This window comes from Rhinopithecus bieti, unplaced genomic scaffold (assembly GCF_001698545.2).
Source record: "Rhinopithecus bieti isolate Rb0 unplaced genomic scaffold, ASM169854v2 scaffold_13348, whole genome shotgun sequence".
Taxonomy (NCBI): domain Eukaryota; kingdom Metazoa; phylum Chordata; class Mammalia; order Primates; family Cercopithecidae; genus Rhinopithecus; species Rhinopithecus bieti.
The window spans coordinates 4,543,219-4,563,623 of record NW_016808764.1 but is presented as its reverse complement, the minus strand read 5'-3'; the positions used below and the strand labels follow the sequence as shown (position 1 = coordinate 4,563,623).

Sequence of the window (20,405 nt, the reverse complement as noted above, 5' to 3'; positions counted from 1 at the left end):
ACAAATCTGGTTCATATTGGTAAACACAGATTTTAAATGTAAGTCCAACAGGCTCTTAAGAGAAATCGTGCAGGATTTGGACTGCTAACAAGGGCATCTGTGAGCACTCTTCATATGATCAGAATAAATGAACTGTGTGCCTCAGAACCAGAAAGATTAAGCAACTTTCTACAAGTTTTCCCACTTGTAAAATGAAGAGGTTGGACCAGGTAATTTCCTTGGTTCTCTTTAGACTTAACATTTTACCACTCTCCTTACTGCAAGTTTTCCTAGAGAGGCTTCTTCTTGGTTTTCTTCTTCTAGCATCAGCCAAAGCAAACCCCAAATAGCCCTTCTCAGCTATAGACCATAATGAATACATGAAAGGATGAATGGCAACATCATTGTTTTCAGCCCTATGTCACAGGAATAGAGGGATTTTTGAGATATAGACTGAGAACCAACCTTTCTCTGATACCCCTGAATTCTAGGAGTTTCAATGAGAGAATTCTTAGGCCTTGGAAGGGATGCACGGACATCAAACAGTATCAGTCTACTAAATGCTCTTGCTACAACTTCTTGTTTTCCACCTTGATTTCCCAATATCAAATGAATCAGAGTCCAGAATACCCTGTATTATCCCCAGGGATTATCAAACAACAATGTGAAAAAGGGGAGTGTTAACAGGTCCCTCTACCCTTCCTCTCTGTGATCCTGGTCTCTCAAAAAGGTGAAGTAAGCTGGAGGCAGTAGTGGATTTTGATGGACTCTACAATTTATTTTCATCTATCAACCACTGCCAAGGTGGGAACCCTACTATTTCCCAGGGAAACAGTTATTGCAGAAATACTGACTGGCAGAGTGGGGTGGAACTATGAGAATCTGATAGCACTGATTTATTTACAGTGTTCTGTGACTAGGCTAGGGAAAAAGCAACCTGAGAAACTTTCAAACATACATACTTGGATTTATATATTTACAGAAAACTTTACATGCTTTTGTATTTTTCACCCAGTGAGGCCAATCTTAATCTGAAGCCAATCTCACCACCATCTAGGTGGTCCTGTTAGTGCTGTTCAACATCTTTAACAAATTAGGACTGTATCTAATTCGTTATATTATTGTGTCATTAAAATATGACAGTGGTTTGGAGTCTTAGGTGATCTCTATTCCTCTCTGAATATGACCCTAATGCTGCTTGGTTTTCTTTCAAATGTGTGGAGATGAAATTTACTTTTGAGATAAAAATGAACAGATATTCACTTTTCATTATATTTGAGAGTCACTAACCAAAATTTTCCTCACTGTCCTTGTACTTTATATATATATATACACATACACATATATATACACACATATATATATGTATATATATATATATAGCTGTTTACTTGGTTTTTACAAGCCTCTTTTCTACTTGTAAAGTTTGCTAATTTCAAAAATCTATTTGGACAATTCTTGAATTTTATTTTCCTCCTACTTAATAACTGCTCAATCATACAGGCAGTATGTATATTGTTGGTGAAATAAAAGGAAACAGGGAATACTATACTCTGTAGCAAAAACATAATAGATCTTTTCCTCTATCATGAATGTATGTTCAAATATTTAAATATAAAGTCAAAGTTTTTCTTCTATAAGTAGAAGCCCAACTTCTCCAGCCTTGCCCTTTTTCATTCTATTTCAATAGATGGTTTGAGATTATATGAAAATATCCAGATTTGCTTTTGTTCTTGTTTTTCTCATAGAAGAAAAAATACAGTGCAATTTGACCAATGTGAGGCTGGAATTTGGCAGTTACTGAGCCAGATTCTCAGTTGTCTATTTGGTTTAGTTCATCAATTTTGTACAAATATTAATATAAAGTACATCTTCTTCCTATAGAGATGAACCTCAGGTAGGCTATGGAGAAGCTGACAGCCTGGTGTGCCCCTTCTCATCAACTGCCTGTTTCTACACTGCGCCTAGAATTGCTCAGTCTGGGACAGACTGCTGTGTACTTGGAGCAGGAGTCCTTCCACAACTGCAGGTTGTTTTATTTTCCCTCTTTTTCTGCTTTGTTCCTGCCATTTAAAGGATTTTTGTTTGTTTGTTTGTTTGTTTTTTCCATTGAAACATTTGTTGTGAGCTTTTGATTAGGCTGAAGACTGACACAACTAATGCTAGCAATTTAAACAGGCTAACTCTCAGGGAACCTATTTAGTTCTCTCGTTCTCCCCCTCCTCCCCCTCACCATCAATAACCACCACAGCCACTTTGCAAACCACATGCACCTTGCAAACCTTTTACAGAAGCAGATTCTTCCCTGACTAGCATCTGAATATATATGCAAGGTGAGTGTGTATTTAGACTTTGGGCTAGTGACAACAATTTTACTTTCCCACAGAAGGAAATTTGTGATTTCATAAGCAAGGTCATTTACTTACAGTCCAAGATCTTGGAATTTATGACAAGTCAACTGTGAATTGAATAATTCTTCCCCATCTGTTCCTTTTCAGAGATGAATTGACCCTGAAAGTATGGTGATGAAAGCTCTTTAACTTCTCTGAGATTGGGTCTTAACAGACAATGATCTGTAAAAAGAGGGGGTGATGGTGATATTTATTTTGATGATTGCTAACTAGCTCCTGCTTTGTGGTCTTCCATTCAATTGCATGTCTGTCATCTCTTCTAAATCTCACCAGCTCTCCATAGTGCAGTCAGGCCTGCTTGAGAGGTTTAGTTAAAACTTCAGAGGCATTAATTGCCCAAGGTTTCACCAGATGGTAATCCCCTGTCAATTAGGTGTGATGTTCCTGATATATCTGATATTATCTTTATTGAACGAAAATTAATTGACTTGAACTAGTGACAAAACATATACTTCAACCCAGGCTTGAGGTCACTGACTAGAAAGTCTGGATGAAGAATGAGAACTCTAGTTGCATAATTTTTTTTTTTTTTTTGACCGAGTTTCACTCTTGTCACCCAGGCTGGAGTGCAATGGCGTGATCTCGGCTCACTGCAACTAGTTGCATAATTCTAAAAGCTGGTATGAGATATTCCAACTTTGAGCTTAAAATCCATTTAGGACATCTGCCATGTGAAATCCCACCTGTAGTTTTGGCCATAAGCTATTTTTACTGTTAATTATGACTTTAGGTTTACACTGAATTATTTTATGTTGATGTGCTACAGTTGCAGGACTTTTTCTTAGTTCAGCTAAAGATGGGGTTCTTTGTCCCATGGCCACGAATATTTAGGCTTGCAGACAATTTGTATGGTGAGTAAGACAGGGTTTTGTTGGGTGAAAAGGAAGAAAAGGGGGAAACAAGGACACCCCACAAGTCCAGAGGCCCCCTTAGAGTGTTTCCCACCCAGGTATCTCAGGTTCCACACAGCAAGAACAGGGGCCAGGTTCCCCTCTGCTGCAAATGGGCAATCTCCCCAAGGCTCTCCACCCCAGTGCTCAGGCTGGTTGGAGTTTTTCCGGGGACCCTCTCCCACCTGTCTCACTACTATTTCCTAATAATGGGAGGCCGGGCGCAGTGGCTCACACCTGTAATCCAAGCACTTTGGGAGGCTGAGGCGAGCAGATCACCTGAGACTGGGAGTTCAATACCAGCCTGACCAACATGGAGAAACCCTGTCTCTACTAAAAATACAAAATTAGCTGGGTGTGGTGGCGGATGCCCGTAGTCCCAGCTACTCGGGAGGCTGAGGCAGAAGAACCTCTTGAACCCAGGAGGCAGAGGTTGCAGTGAGCTGAGATCATGCAATTGCACTCCAGTCTGAGCAACAAGAGCAAAACTCCATCTCAATAAATAAATAAATAAATAAATAAATAAATAAAGGGAGACTACTGGCCTGGCACTAAAACGTTTAGGACGTTTTGAGTATTGAAATAATGCTAAGGCAGGGCACGGTGGCTCATGCCTGTAATCCGAGTATTTTGGGAGGCCAAGGCACGTAGATCACCTGAGGTCAGCAGTTCCAGACCAGCCTGGCCAACATGGTGAATGAAACCCCATCTCTATTAATAATACAAAAATTAGCTAGGCATGGTGTTGCACACTGTAGTCCCAGTTGGTTAGGAGGGTGAGGCATGAGAATCGCTTGAACCCAGTAGGCAGAGGTTGCAGTGAGCTGAGATTATGCTACTGCACTCCCTCCTGGGCAACAGAGTGAGACTTGGTCTCAAAAATAAATAATAACAATGAAATGAAATGAAATAAAATAAAATAATCCTAAAACAAAGAAAAATAGTATTAATAATAATTCCTAGCCCCTTTTGAGTGTTTACTAGATGTTAAGAGCTTTAAAATCTTTCAACAGCCCTGAGAGGCAGACTCTACTAGCATCACCCTCATTTTATAGATGAAAACACTCAGGCTTAGATTTTAAGGCTGAGTTAAGGCTTTGAGATGTTAAAATAGTGAATTACTTAAGACTACCTGTTGATGGGTGATGGAATCACGATTTAATATCGGCATTTTGACTCCAGTGACAGCAGGCTTCATCACTCCACTAGGCTAGTTCTCTAGGCTTTACCCCTAGAAGACCAGTGGAAATATATTTAAGAAATAGTACATAGAGCATGTGGAGATTCACACATCTATGTGTGTAAGCACGTGGGTAAGTGTGTAAGAAACTATCCCCAGAGTGTGTGCCTGAGACTATGTAACAGTGACCCATCTTTGCTTCCCTATGGTGCTTGCAGATCTAGGATGAATTCATCTGGACTTTCAGCAGATATGGTGGTCTTTGGAGGAACTTTCTCTAAGCTTAGCCTAGCTTTCTGTCCCAAACGCAACATTTTATTTCTGCATGTTAGGTTTCATGTGACATGTTTGTGCTACTAAAATAAACTCCCTCTTAAATATGAATCCAAATTTCTCATCAATATATTTTAGTACAATATGAAATTAATGACATTTCTAATTTGCTCACCAGTATACTTTAGAATGATGTGGAATCAGTAATAGATAATATATCATGTATATATATATGCATATATATATAGCTAAACGTTCATCTATTTATCTGTCTATATATATACACATACTGTGTGTGTGTATATATATATATAATGCGTTATTTAGGAGGACAGTATACAAAAATGCTATTGAAAGCCATCTGTGCTGTGAAAGTCAATGTGTGTGTGTAGCTATGTGTGTAGTCATCTTCTAAGATATAAGGTGTTTTAAGACTATATGTTATGAAAAGACCTTTTCCTCAAAATGATCCTAATTTGGAAAACAGGATGATAAAAGTAACTTTCACATATTATTAGACATGAAAATTTAATTAAGACATTAGTTATTTACCTAATGTTTTGTGTGTATGTATATCTATCTTAGCATATTTATGGCATAAATTATAGCTAAGGACAAAGGATGAAAAATGCTAAATTACTCTCTCTTTGTTCCTCATTTGCCAAGCAAATTAATGGAAACATATATCTCTATCATTTGACTTAAGAATCCCCCTTAAGAATTTAACCAAATAAATGATTTTAAAACTGCATACAAATATAAATATATGAGTATTCGGAAGAGCATTGTTGATAATTTTAAAAAACTAAAAATATCATTATGATGGTTGATTTTATGTGTCAACCTGACTGAGCTAAGGTATGTTCAGAGAACTGGCAAAACATTACTTCTGGGTGCATCTGTGATGGCTTTTCTGGCAGAGATTAGCATTTGAATTGATAGACTGAGTGAAGAAGATTGTTTTCAACAATGATGGTAGCCATTGTCCAATCCCTTGAGGGCCTAAATAGGACAAAAAGTGGATAAGGGGTTAATTTGGTCTTTGCTTGAGCTGGGACACCAATTCCTTCTTCACTCAGACATCAGTGACCCTGGTTCTCCGTTCTTTGGACAAAGACCAGAACTTACTCCAGTATCCCTGCCAACTCTCAGGCCTTTAGACTTGGAATGAATTGCACCATCAGCTTTCCTGGTCTTTCAGCTTGCAGAGTGGGACCTCTCAGCCTCCACAATTGCATGAACCAATTCCTATTACATATATATATGTAGATGGACAGATAGCATTTTAGGCTATTCTTGCATTGCTATAAGGAAATATCTGAGACTAGATAATTTATAAGGAAAAGAGGTTTAATTGGCTCATGTGTCTGCAGGCTGTACAGGAAGCATGGCTCTGGCATCTGCTCAGTCTCTGGTGAGGTCTCAGGAAGCTTATAATCATGGCAGAAGGAAAATGGGGAGCAAGCATTTCACATAGTGAGAGAGGGAGCAAAAGAAGCAAGAGAATCAGGGGGAGGTGCCACACAGTTTTAAACAACCAGATCTCACAAGCACTCACTCACTATTGTGAAGACAGCACCCAGCCATGAGGGATCTATCCTCATGACCCAAACATCTCTCATCAGGCCCCACATCCAACACTGGGGATTGTGTCCCAACAAGAGAATCGAAGGAGACATCCAAAATATATCAGATAGATAGATAGATCTAAGATTGGTTAAGAACCAATACATTGATTTAATTTAATGCAACCTAGCTTTCAACATATCATGACAGAATGAATTTAAGAATATGGAAACATGAATAATGCAAAAGCATATCAATGTTAAACTCTTAAGTTTAAAAAATAAGTTAATGATCCCAGCACTTCGGGGAGCCAAAGCGGGCAGATCATGAGGTCAGGAGATCTAGACCATATTGGCTAACACGGTGAAACCCTGTCTTTACTAAAAATATAAAACATTAGCCAGTTGTAGTGGCAGGTGCCTGTAGTCCCAGCTACTTGGGAGGCTGAGGCAGGAGAATGGTGTGAACCCAGGAGGTGAAGCTTGCAGTGAGCCTAGCTTGCGCTACTGCACTCCAGCCTGGGTGACAGAGCAAGACTTCATCTCAAAAACAAACAAAGAAAAAAAAAAGTTAATAAAGATGACAACATGAACTTATTTTTGAACAGAGTATATAAAACTGATAGGAAAATGTGAGGAAGCACATATAGAAAGATGTTTAGATACTTCTTTTAGAGAGTTTATAAATGATTTCATTTTTTCTTCATAGTGATACTAATGTTTATATTTTGTTTAATCAATTAATGGAAAAAAGGATTTACACTTTCATGAGGGTTGGCTTTACCCTTATGTAAACTTTAGTTGTCTTTTTTTCTGATTTGCATGTTGCTTGAATACGTTATTATATAATTGTCAAAAAATATATAAAATACTTAGGATTTCATGATTATTATATTTTAAAACTGAATGAGAATTAGATAAATTATGTCGTTTAGAATAAAATATGTGGGGTGCTGCAGGATTCATATGTTTCCTAATTGTCCTTCCACGATAGGAACACAAACCCACCCATGGGCTTACCACAGTTGGAGAGATACAGATGGAGTGTTCTCTTGAAGAAAGCTTCACACCAATCTTCCTCCTCATTATAGTCTTCAAGCGTCTCTCCTTCCTCTGAACAAAGTCCTTTGGGCTCATGATGTGATGTCCCGATTGCAGAAATGGTCCCTCTATCAACCTGCTACATCATAAAATTCAGCCTGATCACATGGAGAAAATGTGACCTTCTGAGCAATCTGTCACTCTGGATAAAGTATCTCCTTATTAGAGAAGAGACTGTGTGTCCTCAGGGTACTTTGGAACAGTCAGTTGCTAACTCTATACATTTTTCCTCATTGTAAGGTGAATAAAGGTAGAAACCTTGCTGTGAGTCATGATCCAGCTATGCCATCTGGTTCATCTAAGACTCTAAATAAGATGTCACCATCATTTGTCTAGAGAATGTCATTTGCCTAGAGAATATCTCATTCTGTAGAGTCTGAGATATTACATTAAGGCTACTGGTTTGTTCTTTACCCTAAATATTCTCTCTAGGCTTCTCTCTCATAATGCTTCTACATTTAATCTGAGAGAGCAATGCTTACACTAAAAGAGGGGCTCATGCACTATAGGAGGTAATGGTAGCATGTATATTGAAGGGGCATATTCTCAGGCCAGCCTCCTGCCATGATGGTAAAGATGGGACATGAAGAGATCCAGCTGCACAGGCTCGGCAGCACTAGGGCTGGCTGCTAACTAGGTCCTCTGTACAGATCCAGGTGTTCTTGCAGGCAAAAAGTCCAGCCCCACATTTGGGCCTTAAGCAAAAGGCCATGATCCAGGCCAGCTGTTCATTCTGGAAATTCTGAGGTATGGCAGCAGAGAAGAATCCAGGCCCAGCAGTTTGGACGAGTGTAAGCAGACACACATTTGGCATCATGAAATGTACAGGCTAGGTAGCTAGATCATGGCCCTAAGGGAGGTTGCAAAGATAAGATTCCAGAGCTTGGAGAGAAACCTGAAGAAAACTGGACAGGGCCTCAGTTTTGTAGGGATTGAGATAATAGGTTAAAAGAACCTAGAGATATGCCTTAAGTGCTTTGGTTTGAATGAGACCTCAGGCCAGTGATGGCTCACAAGCAAGCATGGGAATACTGAGCCCTTCTGTGCAAGGTTGGTCTAGGAGATGAAGGCAGATGATCTTGCAGGTGGCCATAGGGTAAAGAGTTCAAGGCTGGGTGCAGTGGCTCATGCTTGTAATCCCAGCACTTTGGGAGGCTGAGGCAGGTGGATCACAAGGTCAGAAGTTTGAGACCAGCCTGACCAACATGGTGAAACACCATCTCTACTAAAAATACAAAAATTAGCCAGGCATGGTGGTGTGCACCTGTAATCCCAGTTACCTGGAAGGCTGAGGCAGGAGAATCGCTTGAACCTGGGAGGTGGAGGTTGCAGTGAGCCAAGATCATGCCACTATACTCCAGCCTGGGTGACAGAGAGAGACTCCATCTGAAAAAAAAAAAAAAAATCAAGTGAGCAGCTCTAGTGTTGCTTTCAGATGAAACCCCCACAGGAAAACCTGCCTTCTTTCTGAAGACCTGTGCCCCGGATCACATTTCGGTAATGAAAGAAAATGCTTCTATAAAGCTTCCTTAGTGATACCAACAAGCAAGTGTCACCCCGTCTTTGTCAGACCATTGGGGAAAATCCCTGACTTACAGAAATAACTTTGTTTTGTGATCTGCGCTAAGGTAACAAGGAAGAGAGACCCTGGTTTAACCTAAAGTCTTTGTCCTCATGATCGGGTCTCTCTGGTGTTCTTGCTACACCTCATGGGAAGAAAACAAATAATAAATGAGCCCTAGAAATAGAAGCATAATCTTTCTAGCCTGTCCATTGCATATTTATTTTACTGTTTAATAGTAATTTTTCCAGCTAGAATATAAGCCCTGTGAGAGTAGGGATGGTGCTAGTCTTATTCATTGTGTCCTTGGGGTCTGATGGGTTCCTGGGTGAGTCTGAGTAGTCACAGGAGGAAGTGATTTCAGGAAGCTATAAGAGATTTTATTTTTATGTTAGACTTACCAGACTGGCACATGGCTGTTGGATCTGGCTACTGCAGGAGAGAAGACAGATACTAGAGGCCTGAAATGCAGTGCGAGCTCATCAAGGAAGAACAGAAACCAAAATGGAAAAGTGAGTGGGACATGGGATGCAGAGTTGAAGCCTGAGAGAAAGAAGACTAGAGAGCCAGGCACCCCAGAGTGAGGCCAGTCTCCAGAGAGGCCTGAGATGGGGACAGGCTTGGAGGAAGACAATTTCAAGTGTTCTCTTAGTAAAAGGAGCTTTCTCCAAAAAAGTGAGCCCTTCCAGAAATCCAGTTTCTCATCTCATCTCATCATATAGTGATGTTGTTGATGGTAGGTACCCGACCCTGTCTCGGAGTAAGAATGCCAGTCATCAGGAACTCAACTGAGGTGATATTTGAATAATCAATTAAAGCAATAAGCCAAAAACAAAAGTAATTGCCAAGGACTGAATGACTTACTGCAGTAGTATAATCAAGAGGTCAAACTAGAGTTGAGTCAAAGTACTGACTTCCCTCTTTCCATTTCCTTTCATGGAACAGAACACCTATAGGAGGGTGTCACTGCCTAGCGAGTCCTGAATGCAAAACTCACACAGTTTATGGACCTTGGGACCTGGCAGAGAGAGGAGCTGCCACCAAAGTGGGAAAAGGATAGGAATGGATTCTCCCCAGAGCCTCCAGAAGGGGCTGTCAATAGATGAACACCTGGGTTTTGATCACATGAAACTCATTTTGGATTTCTGGCTGCAGAACTGTAATGGAATACATTTCTGTTATTCAAGCCACCAAACGTGTGGTAATTTGTTAGAGCATTCATAGGAAAATAATACACCCTCTGCCACCAGCACCTTTGTCCATGCTACCATAGTCTAAAAATGGTTTCTATAAAGTTTCAAGAGTCTCCTAACTGGTGTCCCTAATCCACATTATCCCCCAAACCATCAATTTCCTACATTACACGTAAAAAGAACATTACATCTAAAAGTCATCTCATGATCTCTGATCATGTCATCCACTTTCCCTAGCTTCTACCACTTCTTCAAAGGTTTCTCATTGTTCCTAAAATAGAAAAGAATTTTTATGACAGTTACATAATTTGTAGGCACCTTCATAGTCTAACTACTGGCTATCTCTCCAGCTTCATCTTACACTCCTCTTTCTCTTTTTTACTCAAGCAAACCAGCCACATTCATCTGCTCTATGCCTTGTGCACTCCTTACATTTCCTGCTTCATCATCTCTTCTCTCTCCTACCCACCCACATTTCACCCCAAATCATCTTTGATGTTATAGTATTGGGGGAACCAGCCCCCAATATTTCAACATAGGTTCTTTCTATTTTTCCTAAGTGTCAGCCGGTCTGAGAAATAAAGAGAAAGAGTACAAAGGGAGAAATTTTACAGCTGGGCTTCTAGGGGGTGTCATCACATATTGGTAGGATTGTGATGGTGACCTCGAGCTGCAAAACCAGAAAGTTTTTATTAGGGATTTTAAAAGGGGAGGGGGTGTATAAACAGGGAGTAGGTCACAAGGATCACATGCTTCAAAGGGCCATAAAGATCACAAGGCAAAGGCAAAATTAGAATTACTGATGAGGGTCTATGTCCCACTGTGCATGCATTATCTTGATAAACATCTTAACAGGAAATAGGATTCGAGACAGACAACTGGTCTGACTAGAATTTACCAGGCTGGAATTTCCCAATCCTAGTAAGCCTGAGGGTACTGCAGGAGACCAGGGTGTATTTCAGTCCTTATCTCAACCGCATAAGACAGACACTCCCAGAGCAGCCATTTATAGACCTACCCCCAGGAATGCATCCCTTCCCCAGGAATATTAATATTAATATTTCTTATTATTATTAATATTTCTTGCTGGAAAAAGAATTCAGCGATATTTCTCCTACTCACACGTCTGCTTATAGGCTCCCTGCAAGAAGAAAAATACAGCTCTATTCTGCCTGACCCTGCAGGCAGTCAGATCTTATGGTTATCTTCCCTTGTTCCCTGAAAACCGCTGTTCTTTTTCAGGCTGCACTGATTTCATATTGTTCAAACACACACAGGTTTTACAATCCATTTGTACAACAGTGGTCTTGAGGTGACGTACATTTTCAGCTTACAAAGATAACATGATTAAGAGATTAAAGTAAAGACAGGCATAAGAAATTATAAGAGTATTGACTGGGGAAGTGATAAATGTCCATGAAATCTTCACAATTTATGTTCTGAGACTGCAGTAAAGACAAGTGTAAGAAATTATAAAAGTATTAGTTTTGGGAACTGATAAATGTCCATGAAATCTTCACAATTTATGCTCTTCTGCTCGGCTCCAGCCAGTCCCTCCATTTGGGGTCACTGACTTCCCGCAACATTACAGCTCATCTTTCCGTACCTTCTCTGTCATACTCCTACCTCCCAAAGTCAAAACAATCTATGTTATGGTTTCCTAACATAATATACCTCTGAAGTTATACTTTTAATTAGTATGTGTTTGTGTGTGCTTGTGTGAATGTGTGCCTGTCTCCTCTCAGAGTGCCAGCTTTCAGAGTATAAACTCCATGATGGCAAAAATAATTTATGATTGTTCCTTCCATTATATCCTCTAACCTATCATAGTTGATGCTCAATCCATTGAATAAGTCAAATACACATAAATTAGGAGACTGCTGTCCCAATCATGGCTGTGCCACTGACTAGGGTGTTTCCATTAAAGAAATATCTGTCTTTTCTTATTGAAATTGATGTGTGCACAGTGCAAATCTCACCCACTGGGGAGTCTAACCATTTGGGAATAAATCATGTAAAGGGAGTTCTTTGTTTCTGGAAGATTGAATAGAGAGAATTGTAAATATTGCATTTGTTCCCATTTTCCAGATTAAATAATTGAGAATGAGAGAAGGCAGAGGTTCTATTCAGCATCACCCTCTAGTGGGTCTGGTTGCAAACTCAGATTTGTATACACTAAAATCACTACATTTCCTTAAATTCTTCCTACTAACTCCTTCACATATATATACATACACATATTTTATATGTCTCTGTGTGTGTGTGTGTCTGTGTGTATTCAGATACACAGAGACAGTAGGTTATATATTGGGAGTATGTATATATGTATGTATATAAACACATACACAGAGAATAAGATGACATATATGTATATGAATATAAATAGCTATATATGTATATATGTATACATATATGTATAGATATTATACACATATATTTTATATACATATATAAATGTATGTATATAAATCTACATATATTATGTGTATGTGTGTATATATGTGTGTATTTATGCATAAATGTGTGTTTTTATCTATATATATGTGTGTGTGTAAGTGTATAGTCTCTCAAATAGACTATAATAAACTCTTTGAGCAAAGGGGCAGTGTTTTATAATTCTATGTTAAGTCTAACTGAAGCCCTAGACTGGTGGTCTAATGCTTGGGGAATCTTTCAGGTATAGAGCTGGTGATCAAGGCAGCCAGATACAAAACCCCTGACATCAGGAGAGTCAGACACTATAGGGCAGAGATTATTTGCTCACTGACAGGTAGAGAGGTTAACTGGATCACTAAGTTCCCATATTTTCTTTGTTTCCCACAACCCAGTATGTAGCACCTCTAAATAAATACGGCATTAGACAGCTTTGCAATAAAGTTTTTAAAAATTCAAAATCTGCTTTTAATTCCAGTGTTAATTAAAGCCAGACTTCCCTTAAAAACTTAGGAGGAGAGATTTGCTCTCAGCTCACTCCCTTCCATTCTTAATAGACATACGAAGATAGACCTTCAGATGCATAGGTTGGAAGAAAAGTTTAATCCTCTCTAAGTCATATCAGGTTGAGTTGTGAAAGAACCTTACATATCCTGACATCCTCTTCAATTGGCTCCCCTAGTATGACCATACTGTTGTTTCCTGAGAGACTAATGCTGCTGTAAAGAAACTCAATATTTGATAAGCAATTTCCTGAGAGACTAGTGCTGCTATAAAGAAACTCAATATTTGATGAGCAACATTTGATGAGCAAATGAGAAAACCTCTATTATTTTCAAGAAGTAACAAATAAGCAACAAAAGTAAGGCCCAGAAAGCTTCAGAAAACATAATGCTTGGGAGAGGAAAAAAAGAAAAAAAAAATGCACTTTCTCTTTTGTACTTATATTCTCTTACATTCTTGATTGTACTTGAGATATTCACTAATCCTGTCTTGGTCCAGATCCTTTAGAGGCTAAATATCAGATGTGTAGGGTCAGCTTCCAGGAGGGTCACGACAGAGAACCTCTCTTGGCTGAAACACTAACTTCAAACCTGAATTTCAAGTGATTACGAGGGATACTAAAACAACATATGGATCTTTTTTTTCTGGAGAAGAGTACACACTGGGTATTAAGGGGTTCTAGAATCTGACTACTTCCAATTTTGTTCATCCTGCCTTCATACAAGAGTAACAGCCCATTCTTGGATGGACAGTGTAGAACTTATAAACAATTTCATTTATAATGCTTTAGAGTAACTCCATATTGAAGTTACCTTGCAATGAATCCTCTGGGAATTCAAATATTCCCTTTATTCTGTGAAAATCTATGACTCAAAACTATGCTAATTTATTGTATGAGTTTACACTGGTATACGATTACCTACAGCTTACCTGTAGTTCAACTCTACTCATCCTTATTTATGTGTGTGCTTCATTTTTAATGGTGAGTATTAATTTCATTTTAATACTCAGTGTCTTTTGCTATTTGGTCTGTGCCTTTTTGCTATCTATGTGTCTTCTTTTTTTCCTGAAATCAATTGCTTCATTTGTCACTTCTCATGTTGTCACTCTAAAAATAGGATATAGAAAATGCAGTTTCAAATCATGTAGCCAATTAGCACTGGAGTTATCACAGCCTGACAGCAGGCAAAAAGGAAAAAAAAAAAAAATCAAAACTATTTAAATCATGGCTTTAGTAACATCCCAGGACCAGCTGTGAGAAGAGAGGTTGTGCATGCCTGTGGCAGAAAAAAAACACCAGAGTGGGGAATCCCAATTAACTGGGCAAGTGAAATTCAAAATTCATTACTTTCTTTTTTTTTGAGATGGAGTCTGACTAGGTTGCTCAGGCTGGAGTTCAACCCGCCTCCCGGGTTCAAGCAATTCTCCTGCTGAGGGCTCCTGAGTAGCTGGTCTTACAGACAAGTGCCACCATGCCTGGCTAATTTTTGTATTTTTAGTAGAGACAGGGTTTTGTGATGTTGACCGGGCTGGTCTCAAACTCCTAACCTCAAATGATCCTCTTGCCTCAGCCTCCCAAAGTGCTGGGACTACAGGCCTGAGCCATCGCGCCTAGCCCAAAATTCATTTTCTTAATGCATTTAGTTTGTTTTTGTATTATGTATTTCTGATGGAGAAGATATAAAAATAAAACTTGTGAGTAAAATTATTTCTGAATGATTGTACATATATCTAGAATTCAAAATATTTTCAAAGGAAACTCCAAGACACAGGGCAAATATTTTCGTTCTTTATATTTTGTAGCTTAGCTGCCAATCATTGAGGATTTCAACCCAAAATAGGCTATAAGTCCATTTGAGAGACATGAAGGGCCTAAAACTAAAACAAAGCAAAACCAAACTTCAAGTAGTCTTAATAGGAGGAGGGTCTACCATTGTCTGTTCAGTTTCTACATTCAACTCGAGTAACACTGAGTCTTTCTAATTATTTGCTTTGAGGGATACTAAGATTCACATCTGTTAATTAACAAAATAAATCTGTAAATTAACAAAGCAGAAAATGTTGTCTATTTAAAAACAAAATAGCCTGGTGCAGTGACTCACGCCTGTAATCCCAGCACTTTGGGAGGTTGAAGTGGGCGGGTCACTTGAGGCCAGGAGTTTAAGACCAGCCTGGCCAACATGGTGAAATCCTGTCTCTATTAAAAACATGAAAATTAGCCAGGCATGGTGGTTCATGCCTATAATCCTGGCTACTCAGGAGGATAATGTGGGAGAATCTCTTGAACCTGGGAGGCGGAGGTTGCAGTGAGCCGACATGGCGCCACTGCACTCTAGTTCGGGCGACACAGTGAGACTGTATCAAAAATAAATAAATAAATATAATAAAATAAAAATGAAAACAAAATAAAACAAACAAAATAAACAAAAAATAATACCCAGTCCAGTGAAATCTTTACTACGAATATGCAATCAATGCTGTCACTGTAACAGCAGCACACAAGAAGAGGGAAGGCTAGGCTGTTGGCATCGGATATGGTTGCATATGAAGCATTGATAATGTGCTTTCTTCTCTTCTTTCATGGTAGGCGTCTTCTGCTGCAAAGAAAGGATAAGATCTCAAAGCAAGAAACTTCGTTCTGTTCAATCTGTGCTACACGCTGTTAGCCAGCTGGCTTGTCCAAAGTTACTCCTCCTGCTTGGGTGGATTGAGAGCAAGCCCCACTTCCTAGGCTGGATAACAGCCACTTTTACAAATCCCATTATGCCATACACTTCTCTCTTTCCATATGCACAAAAGTTGTGAATATTCATCCAGTGCCAGGAGCATTTGATTATTTCTATCTCCCCTACTAGGCTATAAGCTCCATTAGTACAAGGATGTGTTTTTGTTTGTTTGTTGTTTGTTTCACTTTTCTAGAAGCTATGCCTATCTATTACAGTGCAGCAATTTACCACAAAATCTAGTGACTATAAACCAGTGTGATGATTACACACAAAAAAATTAGACAGTAAATTACCACATATGACTGTATATTTAAAACAGCCGAAAGCAAGAACACAAACAGACATTTGTAAGACCATGATCATAGCCACATTATTCACAATGGTCAAAAGGTGAAAGCAACCCAAGTGTCCATTGATGGATGAATGGACAAAGAAATATTATGCAGTCTTAAAAAGGAAGGACAGTCTGACACATGCTGCAAACTAGATGAAATCTGAAGACATAATGCTAAACAAAGTAAGCCAGTCACAAAGGAGCAAATACTGTATCATTCGACTTATATGAGATAACCTGGAGTAGACAACATCATAGAGACAGAGTAGAATAGTGGTTGCCAGAGGCTGGGGAAAAAGTATAATTAATGGTGACTTGTATTTAATGATAAGGAACAACAGTTAGGGAAGATGAAAATATTATGAAGATGGATGGTTGGTGATAGTTGCATGTTTTAGTGCATTTACACACTGCTGATAAAGACATGCCTGAGACTTGGTAATTTATAAAGAAAAAGAAGTTTAATGGACTCACAATTTCATGTGGCTGGGAAGGCCTCACAGTCATGGCAGAAGGTGAAAGGCATGTCTTACATGGTGGCAGACAAGACACAATGAGAGCCAAGCAAAAGGGGTTTCCCTTTATAAAACCATCAGATCTCATGAGACTTATTCACTACCACAAGAACAGTAAGGGGGAAACCACCCCCGTGATTCCATTGTCTCCCACTGTATCCCTCCCACAACCTGTGAAAACTCTGAGAGCTACAACTCAAGATGTGATTTGGGTGGAGACACAGCCAAACCATATTATTGCACAAGAATGTAAATGTACTTACTATCACAGAAGTCCATGGTTAAAGTAGTCAATTTTATGTTTTGTGTATTTTGCTATGATAACATACACACACACACACACACACACACACAAACACACACATATTACGTCACAGTTTCTGTGGGTCAGAAATTTATGCATAACTTAACTGGGTCCCCTGTTTCAGGGTCCCTCGCAAAACTGCATCCAGGTGGCACTGACTAAAGGTCTCATCTGATCTATGACTGAGGAAGGATCCACTTCTAAAGTTGTGTGGTTGTTTGTTGAGTCAGGACCTCAAAGTCTTTAGGACCAAAAGCCTCAGTTCCTTACTGGATATTGGTTGCAGGCTATTTTTCTGTTCCTTGCTATATGGTCCTCTTCAAATGTCAACTGACTTAATCAAGACAAACCAGCCAAGAGGGCAATAAAGAGAGCAGCAAGACAAATGTCACAATATTTTGTAACATAATCAGAGAAGTGCATCCCTTAATGCTGTCATATTTTTTGGTTATAGCCAAGTTACTTAAGGAGAAGCCATTACAAATAGCCATAAATAGCAGGAGGTTAGGTAGGACTTACTGGGACCGGTTTAGAAGTCTCTCTAAGAAGACAGGTAATAGGAATGGGTGAGAACTCCAAAGAGAGGTTGAGTCCTCTCACAGACAGGCAGTCATTGCTGAGCAGTAGCTCCACCCTGAACCCTGAGTCTTTAGTAAGGAAAGATGAAATTACAGGCTAGGGTCATGTCAGAGCCAGCCTCCAGAAGGAAGCCAATTTTGTTATTTTAGGAAAATAATGACCAGCTTTCTGGGTCAGGGAATGCGTAGAGCCTAAGACTAGTGCCAGGATGCAGCAGCATTTAAGACTCAGTCCAGTTCAAATGCTCTAAACCTTGCTGAATGGGTTATGCAGACATTTGTGGTTGAAGCCTAGGCCTTAGATTTTTCTAATTACTTTCTGTAATGGCTTTATAATTGGGATGGATTCCAAGTTAATTGTCTGACAGGCTTCTTTGGTTAAAAACTTTGATTGCAAAATATTCGCCAAGGCAATTCTACTTGCCATCTTTTCTGCTGATAAGATTTGAGAATTATACTTCTGGGCTAAGGGCAAGGGAAGCTTCTCAAGAGCTCCAATGCAAGGTGTTTTTTCTGACTCTTGAGCAAAGACATTTCTGGGTGATCAATGTAGCCTTTTTGACCAAGAACCTTATTTGGGGATATGGGGAGTAAAGGTGATAATACAGCTAGAGTGGAGAGACAGAGGAGAATGTTTTGTTTATTTTTATGAAGAGTCATCATTGCTTTTTGTTTGTTTTTTCAAAGTGGGATGCTCAATAAAGGCAGGGGGAAAGCATGTCACCTAGTGAAAGCACAAAAAGGCACATCAAATAAATAAAATGGACCCCAAAGAGCGTCTCCTCAACCTGAAGCTGTCTCCTCCAATGCTGTGCATGGCTATCATTTGTTCTAAGTGACAAGAACTTCAGATTCCAGAAAACAGTAAGCTCTTAGTCCAACATTTTGTAAAACAAAAAATGACATCCTCTCTCTATCTGAATCAAATACCCTAACTATATGAATAGTTAATATGCAAATATTTTACATGCATAATAATACTGATAAACTCCATGTGTGTATTTGCAAATTGCATATATATTTACAAATACCAAGGAGTTTTCATTTCAGTTTCATTTTTTCATAAGGATTTTTTATCTCAATACGAAATCAATGTATAGAGTGGCCATAGTTATCTTCCTATAACTCCATCATAGGAGATTATTATTGTTAGGTAAAATGACACACAGATATGTTAATTTCATCACAATATTTTTAGGGATGAGGACAGGTAGACATAAATGGGGAAGTTTCTAGTGGATTACCTTCCTTAACTCCGTGGAGCTGTTTCACTTAATCAGCCTAAAAAATGCAGTTGGATATAGAACCCTGCCACTGAAGCACTAAGTAACATGAGGAGGGTACCTTAGATATCCTATAAGGAATGTGAATTCAAACAACTAGGAACTAGCCAAGCCTCACCTTCATCAACAAGTAGCTTGTTTCTAGTCTACTTTGCTGGCTGTAAATCTACTGAAGTTCAATCCTATATGAATGAAAAATAATCAATAACAAAGGTTTTTATAGCAAAGAAAGCCAAAATTTTAGACAGATGTTAGATGTCTTCATCAAAAGATGATAACGAATGTAAAAAGGTTGCCTTTACGTGGACTCTGTTTTTTTAAAAAAAAGAAAAAGAAAGAATTCTGTCATCCCAAACGAGTTAAATTAAAGTGATACGTCATTTCTCCATTTTGTTCCATCGTGCGGAATTCACTACCACCTCCCCTGGTTTAAAGTGCAATGTCTTTAAAAAAAAACAAATTCACTATTTCCAGTGTTCTCAAACATCCTCTTTTAAATTATGTTCAGTCTAAAAACTCATTCTCTATGATAAAGTAAGCTATCTTTCTTATTTTTTTTTGGAATACCCTGAACTTACTTATCAATCTTGGAATGCACTTCGGATACCAAATCTCAAAAAATACATTGAGCTCTGAAATTTTCTAACAGAATTTCTCAGCACACCAAGACTCACTTTCTGAAACCATGCTCTTGAAACCAGGCAACTCCAAAGGCTCTTCCTCCTTTTCCTCAAATTTATTGTCAAAAATTTGTGAAATTATTTGTAGAAACAAACAGACTAAAAACCAGAATGTGTTCCTGTCAACATACAGTTTTGCTTTAAAATCTAGTTTCTCTTTCGTCTTCCTTCTCATTTATCTGTCTTAAACACCTTCCTGAAAGATTCAGTTTTATATTTTGTGTACACTCTAGAATGAGTGAGTTATGTAGAATCCTTAAGTTTGGCAATAGCATGTCTGATTCCATTTACATCCTGTAGAGGAAGAATGGAATTACTGTTTATACAAAATTATATTATGTCCAGCAGGATATTTTTGATGACCCAACACAAGAAATGCAATAAAACACTCAAGTGAGAGGTCCAAAATGGCTTATTCTTTTACACATAGAGAGTCAAATTGGAAGGCTACTGTATTTCAGTTCCAACATACTGTTTTACTGTAAATGATAAACACTTCGATAGAAGAAAGATGTTTTGTTATACATTTAAGTAAACTTCAATTTTCCCACAGGTTTTTTAAATTTCTAATATGTATTTTGTAATGATTTCTTATATCATAGTGCATTATACTTACCTCAATAAAATACATTTTCCCAAAACAGGGATAGAATTGGTTTAAGTAAATGTGTATTCAAGTTTAATTCTATGTTTAAGCTCAAACAATCTCTTTCAGTAAGAATTTAAACACACACACACACAGACATACACATAAATACACACTGAATTTTTCTTGATAGGTTTATGGAAAACTAAAAATTTCTGACTTTTGCCTGCACTATGTATACATTATTTCCCCCTCTATTATCTCCCCACCCATGTTGATATAAATATAAACATCATATATATATATATA

The 20,405-nt window shown here is 38.5% G+C and overlaps 1 long non-coding RNA gene across 1 annotated transcript in view; it reads right to left on the bottom strand.

The window, feature by feature from the left end:
- The window catches only part of LOC108538828 (uncharacterized), a 209,292-nt gene that overhangs the window by 181,310 nt on the left and 7,577 nt on the right, over positions 1 to 20,405 (bottom strand). Inside the window, exons 2-3 of the long non-coding RNA XR_001888198.1 lie at positions 2,406 to 2,552; positions 247 to 395 (exon numbers count right to left, since the gene is read on the bottom strand). This is a non-coding gene — a long non-coding RNA (uncharacterized LOC108538828). The remainder of the gene's footprint in view (positions 1 to 246; positions 396 to 2,405; positions 2,553 to 20,405) is intronic.